This window comes from Rhopilema esculentum, chromosome 5, assembly GCF_057945365.1.
Source record: "Rhopilema esculentum isolate cy_ngs chromosome 5, ASM5794536v1, whole genome shotgun sequence".
Classification (NCBI taxonomy): Eukaryota; Metazoa; Cnidaria; class Scyphozoa; order Rhizostomeae; family Rhizostomatidae; genus Rhopilema; species Rhopilema esculentum.
Window position 1 is genome coordinate 315,021 of NC_142819.1, and position 13,032 is coordinate 328,052.

At 36.9% G+C, this 13,032-nt stretch overlaps 1 protein-coding gene across 3 annotated transcripts in view; it reads left to right on the forward strand.

Annotated features, from left to right (window-relative positions):
* The window catches only part of LOC135687840 (uncharacterized), a 29,623-nt gene extending 17,337 nt beyond the window's left edge, over positions 1-12,286 (forward strand). For 2 of the 3 annotated variants that reach the window (XM_089116216.1, XM_089116217.1), the window contains 4 exons: positions 4,946-5,043; positions 6,266-6,331; positions 11,533-11,670; positions 11,998-12,286. The gene's annotated coding sequence lies outside the window, so the exon portion shown is untranslated. The remainder of the gene's footprint in view (positions 1-4,945; positions 5,044-6,265; positions 6,332-11,532; positions 11,671-11,997) is intronic. The other variant, XM_089116218.1, reaches the window with a different exon arrangement.
* Positions 12,287-13,032: the final 746 nt, after the last annotated feature.

Sequence of the window (13,032 nt, forward strand, 5' to 3'; positions counted from 1 at the left end):
TTGAATGTGCTTTAAGTCGCTATAGTCGATACCAGATGAAACACATAATGGTAGATTTGAAAAATGGTGCATTCTGCCACAATAACTATTCTAACTAATGATATGGTCCTTCTGCCAACAAAACAAATGTTTTTCTGTGCAAAGCAGTATTGTTAGTGAAGGTCCCCAAAACTGCTGTGTGAATCCCAGTCATCTTCATAATTATCTTCTTCCTCTGCTTCTTCCTCTTGTTCTTCATCTTTTTCTCCTGTTTCATCAAATTCAACTTCTGAAGTCAAAGTCGTAAACAGACTCTCGACTTCCACATTCCGTCGCCGTTCTTCTGCCTCTTTTGTTCTGATTCGTTTTTCTGGGGGATCCTGTTCATCGCGCGACCAAATCTCTCCATCTAAGTGCACTCCTGGGTCTAAAAAAATCAGTCTCATGAAGTAAAGCAGGAAGACCAATCAACGATAAGAAATTGGAATCAGGTTGGTAGAGCTATTCTGGAAACAACTAGTAGATAAATTTCGACAATGCAGAACTGCTAAGATTCAGAAAAGAAAAATTGCTAATCAACTTTTAATATTAACTGCTTAGTTGCTTACCATAAACTCCTGCCTATTCGTTAATGTCTGTCATATCTGGTGGAAACTGGCTGCACGAATACCACAATGGCTTGAGGAAACCGACATTCTGACTCCAACCAAAAGTTTCGTCAATGGTAGGGAAATCAATTTGACTCTCAGTACAATGACACCAAACATAGCATTGCAGCCAACTTCGCTTAAGGTGTTGCATGGCACTGTTTTCATCCGGAATTATTCCCTCACTAGACTACAAATTTTGCTTTTGGTATATTCTTACTCTTGTATCTAGGTAGCTTTCTTTTATTTCTCCATTATACATGATATTCCGAAAGAATTCTTTGGCTGCTAGCAGGCTATCATCCGTCAGAAATCTGCAGCCAAATGTCGAAAGAAGGTCATATAAACGCATTTTCATCAGCTTTTTCCATGGGGCAACTTTACCAACTCTAAATTGAAATGATGTCGTGTCACATCCAGTTATGCTGTGAAAAGCTGGTAAGACATTGCATCTTCCGAACCGATGTGATCAGCAATTGCGGCAACGTTGACGAAATTTTGATGGTCGATTTTCATTTGCCATGGTCGATCGATATCCCTCCATGAATAGATATGCACCATCAAAACCAGGACGTCGGTGTCTGTTGCGCTAATAATGACGGGCATATCGTCGACTTGTGTAGTAACATAGATTAGACGGGTGTCAGCTTCGAAATGATTACAGTCCTATAATTCGGTGATGCTTGTGGTTGTTAGAAGCCATGACTTCTCATTTTCTGTAATAATTGTTGGTATTCTGATGAGACGTGACCGGTTCTCTTTGAGAAAAGTGTCGAGAAAGTGGATCAGCTCAGTTTTATTTTCAGGGTTGTGTAGAAAAGAGTTCCATTCACTCTGCCTGGGCATATTTTGCTGGGGGCTTGTTATGAAGGTCCGTCTTCCTGACATTCCACGGCGCAACTGTGTTAGCTGTTTTATGATGCTTTCTTTGTAGCAATCAAAGATAATGCCTAACCTTAAAGGAGACGAGTCTCTACTTGGTGTGCAAAAACTGAAGAATGCTGTTGCGTACTCACCCCATGTATTTTTACGTAGAATTGTCCTTACAACAGCCATGCCATCCACGATCCAAAATGCCCCCGTTTCTGGTTGTGTCGTCGAAGCATTTGCTTCCTCAATTAGATGATTTCTTAGTGCCGATTTTGAGCCTTGTCTAAGATCACTATCTGGCGATGCTAGAGCTAAGAGAACACTGGTGAGTGGATATGAAAGCAATTCCTTTGTGGACTTATTTTTGCCTATCATTGCACCAAATTATTGCTATCATTGCTTATCATCTTTGGCACTTTCTTCACTTTTTCCAGACCTGTTTTCAGTTTGGGGTTACAAACTCTTTCGAAAATGCTGACCCTGTCATTAGCGTCTTTCGGCCTTTTTTGAAAAAATTCTTTAAACATTTCATTTCCCATTTGGGTTGACGACAGAAGACCTGTTATAACTGCTTCATCAATTTTTAAAATGTCGAGCGGGACCAGCCAAAAAAGGGTCAAAGTAGCTGTCCAATTTGTTGATGAGGAATTGTATCATTATTTCGTGCTTCTTTCGAGCGCCCACACTTTTTTCCTTGTGTGACGACGTTGTAAATACTCTCAACCTCTCTTTCAGCTTCATCCGTAAGTTTGCTATAAAAGTGACTTGTTTTCATGAAGGTGTCTACAGCAGTTATATCTGTGCTGAAGCCTCCTTGCATTGGGCCTCCTCTGGCTGTTACCTTTCTGTTTATTGTCATCTCTGTAATTAAATCGCCATTCATGGTAGAAAATGACTCGCCAGAGACCGATCCGCCGTATCCGTTTTCCAACAGGTCTTGCCAAATTGTTGCATGGTTCCTCTTGATGTCTAGATGGTTGACATGCTGGAATGAAAGATACCGCAAATAATTCGGATGGCCAAATGCAGAACACTTGGGTATCAATGCCCTCTCGGCTGCAAGATGCCGCTCAATTGTATTTTCCCTTACTGAACTTATCAGACATAGCATTGCCGAAACATCTTTTAGATACTCCACAATCATCTTCGCTTGCGTTTCGTTATGATTTGATAATGCACTCTCGAAGAGGAGCTGAAATGCAGGTTGTGCCAAGACTGATGTAAGCGTTACTGGAGACTGATTTACCCGTAAATCTGCAATTGATTGCTTCAAATGATTATCAAGAACGTGCAAACTGGCTAGCTGCTTGATTCTGAAATGCAAGAGTGCTTCAAATGATTGCTTGTGGAGTCTAACACTACGCTGATTGTGACGAACCTCTATTGCCTTGTCTACAGATCGTTTTCGCTTGCAAGGGTGACATCATTCACAGATAGTTGGAAAAAAGGATTAGTGCAAGATCAAAATGGTAATTTCTGAATACCCGCCATATTGAATTTATGCCGCCATTATGAAGGGAAATGGTAAAAGATAATTTCTACGGAATATTTACTAAAAGATATAGTTATCTGCTTGAAGATATCAAAAACTTGCGTTTGATGTAAGAATATGCCTTTTTAATTCTTAAATTTATGTTAAAAGTCCGCCATTTTGCAACTGAGCCGCCATTTTGAAAATAAGGAAAAAATTCAAAAGTCCCCAAGTGAAATTTGATTCTGCAATGCCTAGCGGCCCTAAAACCGTTTTCTGAACTTTGACTGGACAATTTTTCCGATTTTTCTCGTTTGGGACCTGTCTATAAAGTTGACATTACCGCTATCAGGGCTTGACTCCTTTGTCGGGACCTTTATCGTCACGTCTGACTAATGACTAGAAGTATCCCACTTCTACACCCTCAACTTACATGGAATGAAATCTTCAGATCTAAGTAGAAGTTCGCAAATACGGAAAGTGTTCTCTTCAATTTATGTTTTGAAGTTTGCCTCTACCGCCCTGAATTTGGTGACCGTCTTAAAAAATTTCAGTTATCGGCGTGATACGCGAAAAGTGCGGACAATAAACTTCAGAACTTCCCGTTTTTTAAAGTGCCTCTTGACAGGCTTTCGCGTCTGGTGAATCCATGGAATTTTGAACGCTAAAGGGAACAACTCTCCGAAAGTAAATTATGATTCTTGAAATGAAACATTTAAGTTTTTGAATACATTTAGGTTAAACACTGGTGCAGATTTTGAAAATTTTAGCAATATCAAACACATGAATAAAAAACAGATGAGTTTAAACTGATTGTTAAAGGGAACAATCTAAATTAGTTTCTAGTGGTCTCCTATGTGCTCAAAAACACGAATTTCTAAAGTGATATTTTTGGGTTTGATCGACACTTTTTAGCGGATACTTTTGGGTCTGTATAAAATACATTTTTTGATACTTTTGGGCTAATTTTGATTTGTGGATGGACCTCCCCGTATAAGCATGGAATAAGTTACTCCCCTGGGGTGTGTCAGAAAAATACCACAGTACATTCCTGTTATAGCAATACTAAATGTTGCTTGAGAACTTGCCCCTTTTAACCGAATGTGTCACTGTGAACGGGGCAATTGGGGTCTACATTTGATTGAATAGTTTTGCATATTTGGTTCAATATTGGTCTGACTGTACACCTTTAGAGTGAATTTAAGCGGAGTGACAATAAAAGGAGCCAACTCTTTACTGTTTTTTATGTCTATATTGATATTTTTGGATGATAAAGGTTTATTGTAACGATTCCTGTAGGTTTTTCAATCTTGTGTTGCCAGATTGGCGTTTGTGTAAAGTAATTTTACATCTATGGCAACGAATTCTGTGAAATGCTAGAATGCATATCGAGAGTTTGCTGTAAAAATTGAGCGCTACCTCCTCCCCCAATTAAATGTATGAAGGGAGGCCCCTGAACTAGCTTTTCGTATAGGAATGTTGTATACGCGACTTCTAGACGTAGTTCTATGTTTTTGCCCCCTCTCAACACATCTCATGCTAAACGTTTTAGCTCTCACGCTACGCCACTGGAGAAAGCGTAATAAAATAAGCCGATTGGACTGCGAAAAGTTTGAATAATGTTACCTGTTTTTGAAGCCAAATCAAAAAGTTATTTGCTTTTCTGAAAAGAACCAATTGAGTCAATCGTAAGAATGACTGAAAACATCCTACCACAGGGTACTGTACAATAAAACTTTTAATTGTATTAGAAGAAGGAACAATTTCAAGCCAGAGGGGCATTAAAGCTGTTTTTATGGTTGTCTGGTTTCCCATAAAGACGATTTGTTATTCTATAGAATTTGCAATCTGATTAGTGGATAGCAATATTTAGAACTTATTTCTTATTGTCCAGACTCTTTCGAAAGCAGTATTGTCAACTAAAAATGAACTTGTTTGTCTGGAATATGAATTAATTCGCTGAAGTCCTATTTTGTAGAAATATCCAAAAAGCGGTTACACGCACAATTAACACACAGGAGCATAAAACTTGCGATTTGCAAATATCCGTCAGATTGGATGGTTGCAGAGTTAGAGGTAAGTTTGGACATTTTTGGCATCTCATTTCTTCTATTCCAACTGTTTAACTTGCTTCATACTAATTCGAAACCTCTTTTCACGAAAATATACTCAACAAATATCTATTATTTAGCGTATTTTTCTGTTTAATACTTGCATTAAATTTCGTTCTTTTTTGTATATAATTTATTTGCAAATAAGAATTCTCTGACTGTGAAAAGGTTGTAGTACTGAAAAGCTTTTGGTCATCTGATTATTTTCTTTTAAACATTTTTAAACATTATTTATTCGTAGGATGAATTTAGCACTTTTTCGTGCTCTCGTTATCTTTTCCTGGATTGTTCTTAGCTAAAAGTTAGGCTCTAAAAAACGTTAAAGAATTGTTTATGTCTTAGAAACTATTTCTGTTCTCTAATCAGTCTATAGCTATATTCTGTTTTCAACAAAGCCAAACAACAAGGAAGAAGTTTGAACTCTTCTACAACCGTACCTCTGAATCACAAATACATAGCTATAGCATACATTCTCACATTTTGAGCACTTTTGTACTTGAAATCTTGCTCGGATCATTCATCCAGTTGTCTTGAAACTATAAATAATTCAATAGTTCAAGAACATTTTTATGATTTCTTGAGTTTGTACTTCATACGAAATTTTGATTCAACACTTTTAGTTTTGTAAGTATTACACAAAGCAAAAAGTAACTTCCTAAAAAGCAATTGAAGATTTATAAGGTGGTAAAATGCATCGTCAATGGAAGTCACAACCGGGACTAACTCGTCGCAAAAATAGATGTAATAGCATCTCCGCTGAATTTAGTTGATCTCAAGAAGAGACATTTCAAGTGAAGTAAATTTTAAGTTAGAACATATTGTCAAAAACTAATGGCCTTGCATAGGAAACATTTACCGAGCACAGCCTCCTAGAGGTATTTCTTTCTGTCTAGAGGTTTTTCTTTCTTCTTTCTTCTAGTACTTTTTATGCAGGCATTCATTGAAATAAAACCGAACAAGGAATACTAAAGCTGTTTTCGTTGGTAAATATACAGATGACATACACGATTAAGTCAATAATAAAAGCCTTGGATCTCTGCTTGGCTAGTTGAAGTCAAATGGTTGTAAATGGTAAATGAAGAATGTAAATGGAATTACAGCCGGGAAGATTTAAGTAGAGTACGTTTAGCAAATCCTTTGCTTCAACTTAAAGTCCATATTCAAATGAAATGTGTTTGTATTCTTAGTGTGAACGATGAGGAGCCTGATTCTGTTATTCCTGCTTTGTGCAGTCTTTGCAGCATTTACAAACGGTAAGGGTCTCATTTTTTAACTTCGTCTAAATATTGCTAATCAACAAGAACAAACCGTGTTTACTTTTGCAAAAGTTTATTAAGACATTATATTGACGAGTATAACAGGAATAAGCTTCAGTGAGGTAAATTATTTTTCAGTGAAATCCGTTAGAAATTAAAAGTGATGTAAACATATTGTAAACGAAATGGCCAGATAGGTTTGAGGAGCAGTAGTAGTGGTGTAAGAAGCCAGTTCAAGGGTATAAAAGTCTTATATCGGCTTTCAATCTTTCATTGGGAATATTTTTAACCAAAGATTTAGATCTATCGACACTGGTGTAACTTCAATAAAGTTATGCATTGAAGGTCATTCGCGTTCAGATAAAAGGAGAACTGACACGCAAAAATACTTTGGCTTTTCCTGGGTAGAATGCGTCGCTGACTTCAAACCTGGTAAAATGTTTCTTCTCAGATTCGCTGTTTCTATTTTTTGTGGACTTTTATCGGCCAATTACGTCTTAGCCAGGATTTGGCTATCACAATTGACATGTTAACAATGGCTTTTTAAAGTTTTTCATCGCAACGGTGAAAGTCAAAGCGAAATCTCGTGTATTACTGAAATTAATCTGCAATAAGAAGACAAAAAATTGTCAGACCTGTCATTTATAAGTTTTAAGAAGCTAAAAAATCATAGTTGCAGGTCTGCTAAGACGCTGGTATTCACATTAAGTTTATTTTTATGTCATGATAACTTCGAACCAGCATTCTTTAAGAGATTGCAAAAACTTCTAAGCTTATGAAAAAAGGAATCGTCTTTGTTTGAAAACTGATGCCGTTTCTCCAAAGTTTTCTTTTCTATTATTACAAATAAAATCGCAACAGCGAGGGGAATTAGCAATATCAAAAAAACAAACAAAGTCCTGTCAAGACGGCGGTAAAAGCAATTTTGCAATGTGCATTAAAAAAAATTATACTGTGCTTTTTGGGCGCATAAATAAGAATTCCAGAAAAAATGGGTCATGGGAGCTGGGAGTGTGACTAAAAAATCATTTGGCTGAAATTAATTGTCCCATTTTAACGGAGGATGAGGTACTAGGGAACAGGCATGTCTTGCAAAACACCATTTCGCATCAAAGTTTAAACTGCTTACAAAAGAAGAAAATGTGTCAGTTATTATTACTATTACATCTAATCAGCTACTCGAGTTCTCTGACTAGTGGCTCAAGTTCTAAAGAACAGTTAGGAAATAAGAACAAATTTGTGACTCAACCTTTTTCTTTTGCCTCAACCCCTTATCAGTTCCCGAAACCCTTCACGCCCTGTGAAAACGGCATAGATACGGCTTTTGACCCCCCTTTGCGACCCCTTTGCGAACTCTCTCGGTATAACGAACGCCGGATAAAATGAACTCTCGATATAACAAACCAAACTATGGGTCCCTTCGTCATAATAATCCTCAATATAACAAACTTTTTATAACTTTTCCTCCGTTATTTTTATATATATTTTTATATCTTTATATATTTTTTTATTTATATATTTATATATTTATATTTTTTTATGTGCATCGATCAATTTCTCTTGGGGGAAATTCCTATTGTCATCGGCAAGACATGTTGATGATGCATTTCAAGCCCTGGCTGATAGGCTCAGAGTACGAGATGAACGTTTGATCGCTTCAAAAATTTAACAGATGAGTGTGATGTAATGAGAATGGGTACATTGACACTACAGAATACCTTTCTACATATCAGACATTGTCAATGAGTGACGACAAGATTTTATTGATAGATCCAGATTGAGAAGCAGAGGATTGTTTTCCTCTGCTTCTCAATCTGGATCTATAAGAATGTGACGTAATCGAAGACTTTATTCAGCCGCCAACTATAATTGAAGCGATATCAGCTTTGCCAATTTGTGTGCACCAAATTGTAACAGGAGCATAAAGATCTTCATTTTCGATGACCAACCATTAGTAATATTTGAATTCAGCTTTGTTTTTTGGAGCAAAATGTGCACAGAAGTTGGAGATAGCCTAAGCAAGCCCACCGCAAATTTTTCCGGCGTGAACAACTGCGAAAAGACCGAAAATGTTTTTATCCTATAATATTGGAAATTCAGTTAGTGTCATTCTCAAGGAGACTAGTACCGCAAATCCTCGAATAAGCCCCCGGGGCTTATTTGCAAAAATGAATTTTTTGATTGAGGCTTATTCAAGGGGGAGGGGGGCTTATTCGCAGGGTGGCTTATTTCAAAGTTTAGTATTTTCCTTAAAGTGTCTATGTAACGAAATCTCATGTCTTGTATTTTTTAGACTTATATTTTCCCATCTTTTCTGATACGTTTGACAACAAAATTGTCTTAATTTGACCAGCAAATGTGTGTTTAATCAGACTTTGAAATTATTCAGTACTTGCGAAAACCAAGGCCAGTTTTTGTCGTCACAGTGATGAGTCGGGTCGACAACAATTAGAAAACTGCGGTTGTACAGAAATGTTTTAGTGAGGGAGATATACAGAAAAAGTGTGCAAATTGTGATACAAGCACCGAAATTTTAGAAAACACCAAGTTTGATACGCTGAAAAAGATGTGCTATAGACTCCAAGTCGTATCTTGCCCATAAAATCTATTTTTAGACTGGGGGTACTTCGGTCAAGACCCTTCATTGTACCTTTGGTCATAAATGGAGAACTCCAGGTCATAGAAAGTTGAAATTCACAAGAAGAGGCAGTTTAACGAGCCGAAAAAGATGTAAAATAGACTCAAATCATTTTATGCCCCCTCAATTGTATTTTTAAACTGGGATACTCTGGTCCAGACCCCTGGCCATAACTGGAGAACCCCAGGCCATAGAAACTTGGAATTCTCAAAATAAAGGCAGTTTGACATGCAGAAAAAGATTGCATAAAGAACCGAATCATACTTTGCCCCTAAGTTCTATTTTTAGACTGAGGGTGCTCTGATACAGACCCCTAATTCTACCATTGGCCATAAACGGAGAACGGAAATTCTCAATATAAAGGCAGTTTGATACGCTGACAAAGATAGTGCAAGATATGATATAGTTCCTACTCATATCTTGAACTCTAAAAATAGAAAAAGGGGGAAACATCCAGTCGGGGTCCATATCCTATCGTTTTAAGTGTACCAAACTGCCTCTTACTGCACAGTTTCATGCTATTCTACCAAAGTTAGACTGAGATACGATAATACCGTCAATAAAAGTCTAGGGCATATTACCCCAGTCTAAAAATATAACAAGGGGGGCAATTTTCAATTCGACGACAAATGCACAATTCAACGTAATAACTGATTTAACTGGTCTGAATGAATGGTTTCGCCTCGACTCATCACTGTGACGTCACAGCTGGAAATAAAATTTCACAATGCAACTGCAAAATATGCATACTTTGACACTCAATAAAAAAAGAACCATTTAACTTATCGGAATTCTGTTTTTTTGTATAAGAACAAAGGCGAAGGATTCTATAGATTTCTTTTAAAATGTTGGAATGGTAAATTTCGCTGCATAGGCACTTTAAAGGTCGACATAAAATCGACATAATTTTCTTAATGGAAGAAATTGAGAAATTACAAAAAGGCCTTTTTCAATTTTGGTCTCCAGTCGAAGGAAGTAATACTGTATAGCTATTGTCCTGTGAGGGCTTTCTTGAAATAAGATATTATTTTGCAATTATTATTTCCATGGGGGCTTATCGAGATGGGGGCTTATTTAACAAAGATGAATTTTTAGGAGGAGGCTTTTTCGAAAGGGGGGGGCTTATTCGAGCGTGGGGACTTACTCGAAGATTAACGGTAAGCGTCACTTCTTCTCGAGTATATTTTGGTCTTTTCTTTAAATTAGGTAATGAGATGTTAATTTTGAGGAATTTTCTATATTACTTTATTCGCGAGAAACATTGCAATGGATTTAAAACATCTACTCTATGATTTGAGGTACATTTTATCGATTTGATTCTGTTGGAGTACATCACAATGGGGTCTAGATGTAATAGAGTAATTGTATTATGTTTGCTTTTGTGCAACTTTTTGAAGAATTGACAACTAAGGATGGTGTTAAATTTGATGTCTCCAGGGTGGAGGGATGTTATTCCCGAGTACCTCAAGGGTCTGTGATGGGTCCCTTTATGTCTTCTTTCCCATTTAAATGACCTCTGCATCAACTTGAAAACTGTCATTTGGCTATTTCCAGTCGATACTTTGTTTGCAGTGATTGAATATGAGATTATTGGTAGCGAAGAATTTAATTAAATTCTCCAGATAATATGAGCCTGACAACGCAATGAATTTTGATACCTTTAGAAGGAAAAAAGGTACCTCTCCTACAAAAAAGAACGAATTTACAAGAGAAGCAAGCAAAATATCTCGAGTTGATTTTCGATTCATGATGAAGTTTGCATACGCGGAATCATCTGATTCAAACTATTTCCTTAACCTAACTTGATGCTCTTAATCTAACGTACAAACGATATTTCTGGCCTCAACTTGTCAGGTCTCGACTATATGTCCGACATCAACTATGGTGACCAGTGTTAAGGTAAGATCTAACCCTGAAAAATGAAAAAAATATTAAGCTAGTGTTCTGCAGCCCTTACTGTCTCTGGTGCATCAAGAGGCAAATGCTTTACAATGAATTGAGGTATAGCCCCTGTACAGTAGAAGATTGTGCCAGGAGTTAGGTGACTCCTCTAACTTAAAGAATAATCAACGACCTGAATTATCTCAATGTCCCTTCTGAAGGATATCTGTCCTTTCCATAGTTACTTTTTAAGAGCAATATGCACGTGAATCTTTTTGTGTCCGTTATTGGAAAAGTTTATAATGCATTTTATGTTTCATGCATAGTGGAAACTTGCTGACCTAACCTCCTTTCCCGAAATGGATGGCAGGTAGTCAGTTAGCTTTTTTGTTTCTTAATTGATTTCGATCTTATGAATAAGAAATTACAAGTCTCTCCGAACCAACAGATAACGAGAAAGGAGAATCCACCTGGTGACTAAGCAGTCATGAGCGCCGTTCATTATTGACAAAGATTTCACAAACTTCTCTCTACATAGATATAAGCAGACTTTCTTTCTTTAATCGCATTAAAAATAGTTATTTTGAGATTATTTTCGGCTTTACGTGATGCCTTTATTCTTCAGTCATGAGCTTTCATATTGAATGCCATTGCTTATGATAACGTGTCTATTTTAAAGCTTTAGGTGAAATCGAGAATGAAGAAGCCAATGACGTGAATACAGAGATAGAACAGGATGAGAACTTTGATGCCGATAACCAGTTGTCTCGTGACAATGGAGATGAGGACCTAGAAAGCAATGATGAGACAAAGAAAGGTTCTTGAGATTTTCCAATCCTACTTCATAATCAAATCTTTTACAAAAATGTTTGCAAGACATCTTGAATACTTTTGTATCAAACATAAAATATTTCAAAAAGTTAAATATATGTTTTGCATTAACATTACGTTTAATGCTTCGTTCGTAGCAAACACAATTGTAAATTTTCTGAAATGTTCTTCAAGTTTGTCTTCTATTCTTGAAAATAGCAATCACGAGTTTAATTATGTTAAATGTATGGTCTTTTTTGTTTCCTTTTTAATCCAAATCATGAAATGTATTACCTTTTGAAAATAAATTGATATGAAGTTAATCTCCTTGCAGATGCATGGTATCGTTCGTTTGTCCGCCGCCGCCGTCGTGCCTATGTCTTCCGCCGCCGTGTTGCCTATGTGCGCCGCCGTCGTTTCTATTACCGCCGCCGCCGTGCCTATGGCGGTTAAATTCCTTCATGGAAAGTTCGTCCGCTAACTCTATGGACACGGCACTGGCATGTGCGTAGTTGATAAGTCCGTACGAATGCTATTACTACAAAGATAACGTATAGACAGACTTAGATGCCATTTTTCATCAATTTGTATCCACATTTTAGCAATATACTTAGCCTGGAAAATTTTGTGTCTTAAATGGAACTAAATTCTCATTCGTAAGCATTCTTCCGTTTTTATCTCTAAAAAAGCATGATGGATAATTAGGCAGGGCTATAATTAGCAAGAAACTGAAGCGAATTTCTCAAGGCTGTTAGTCAAATCGGATACCAGCAGTGGCTGACTGGCTCAGAATCTTTAACCGGCCACAAAAACCTAGAGGGGCCCAGGTGGGTGTGGTCTGAAAATCAGGGCGTGGCCAAGTGAGCATTTCATCATAATCGATCAATTTCTAAGCAACATAACATATATAGCACTAACAGCAAAGTTGAGCTGTTGATTATAAATGGGTGCTGAGTACACTAATTGAAAATTAACATTAAATAATAAAAATTCTGTCTGATTTGGATTTCAGTAATTTTGCACAAGAGACTTTCTCGAAGAAACAAAGTTAAAAGTTATAAGAAAACTAACCTAAGATGCGTAAAGGGTAGTAAGTTTAAATTACAGGATATCTGAGGTGTGAGGAAGCCTTATCTTTACTGAAACTTAAACTAAAGATGGCAGACCTAGAAATAGCAAACTAGAAAGGAAGGTGCACTGATTCGATTTTTAGAAGTTGTGGCTCACATGCGGAATACATTGAACGTCTATTGGATTGTACAAATTTCTATCAAAAATTCAAAATGGAAAAACGTGCTCAGCGACAAATAAAGCCAAATCGTTTCTATATACGAAAATTTGATATCTTAATCATGATGTTACAGCTAAA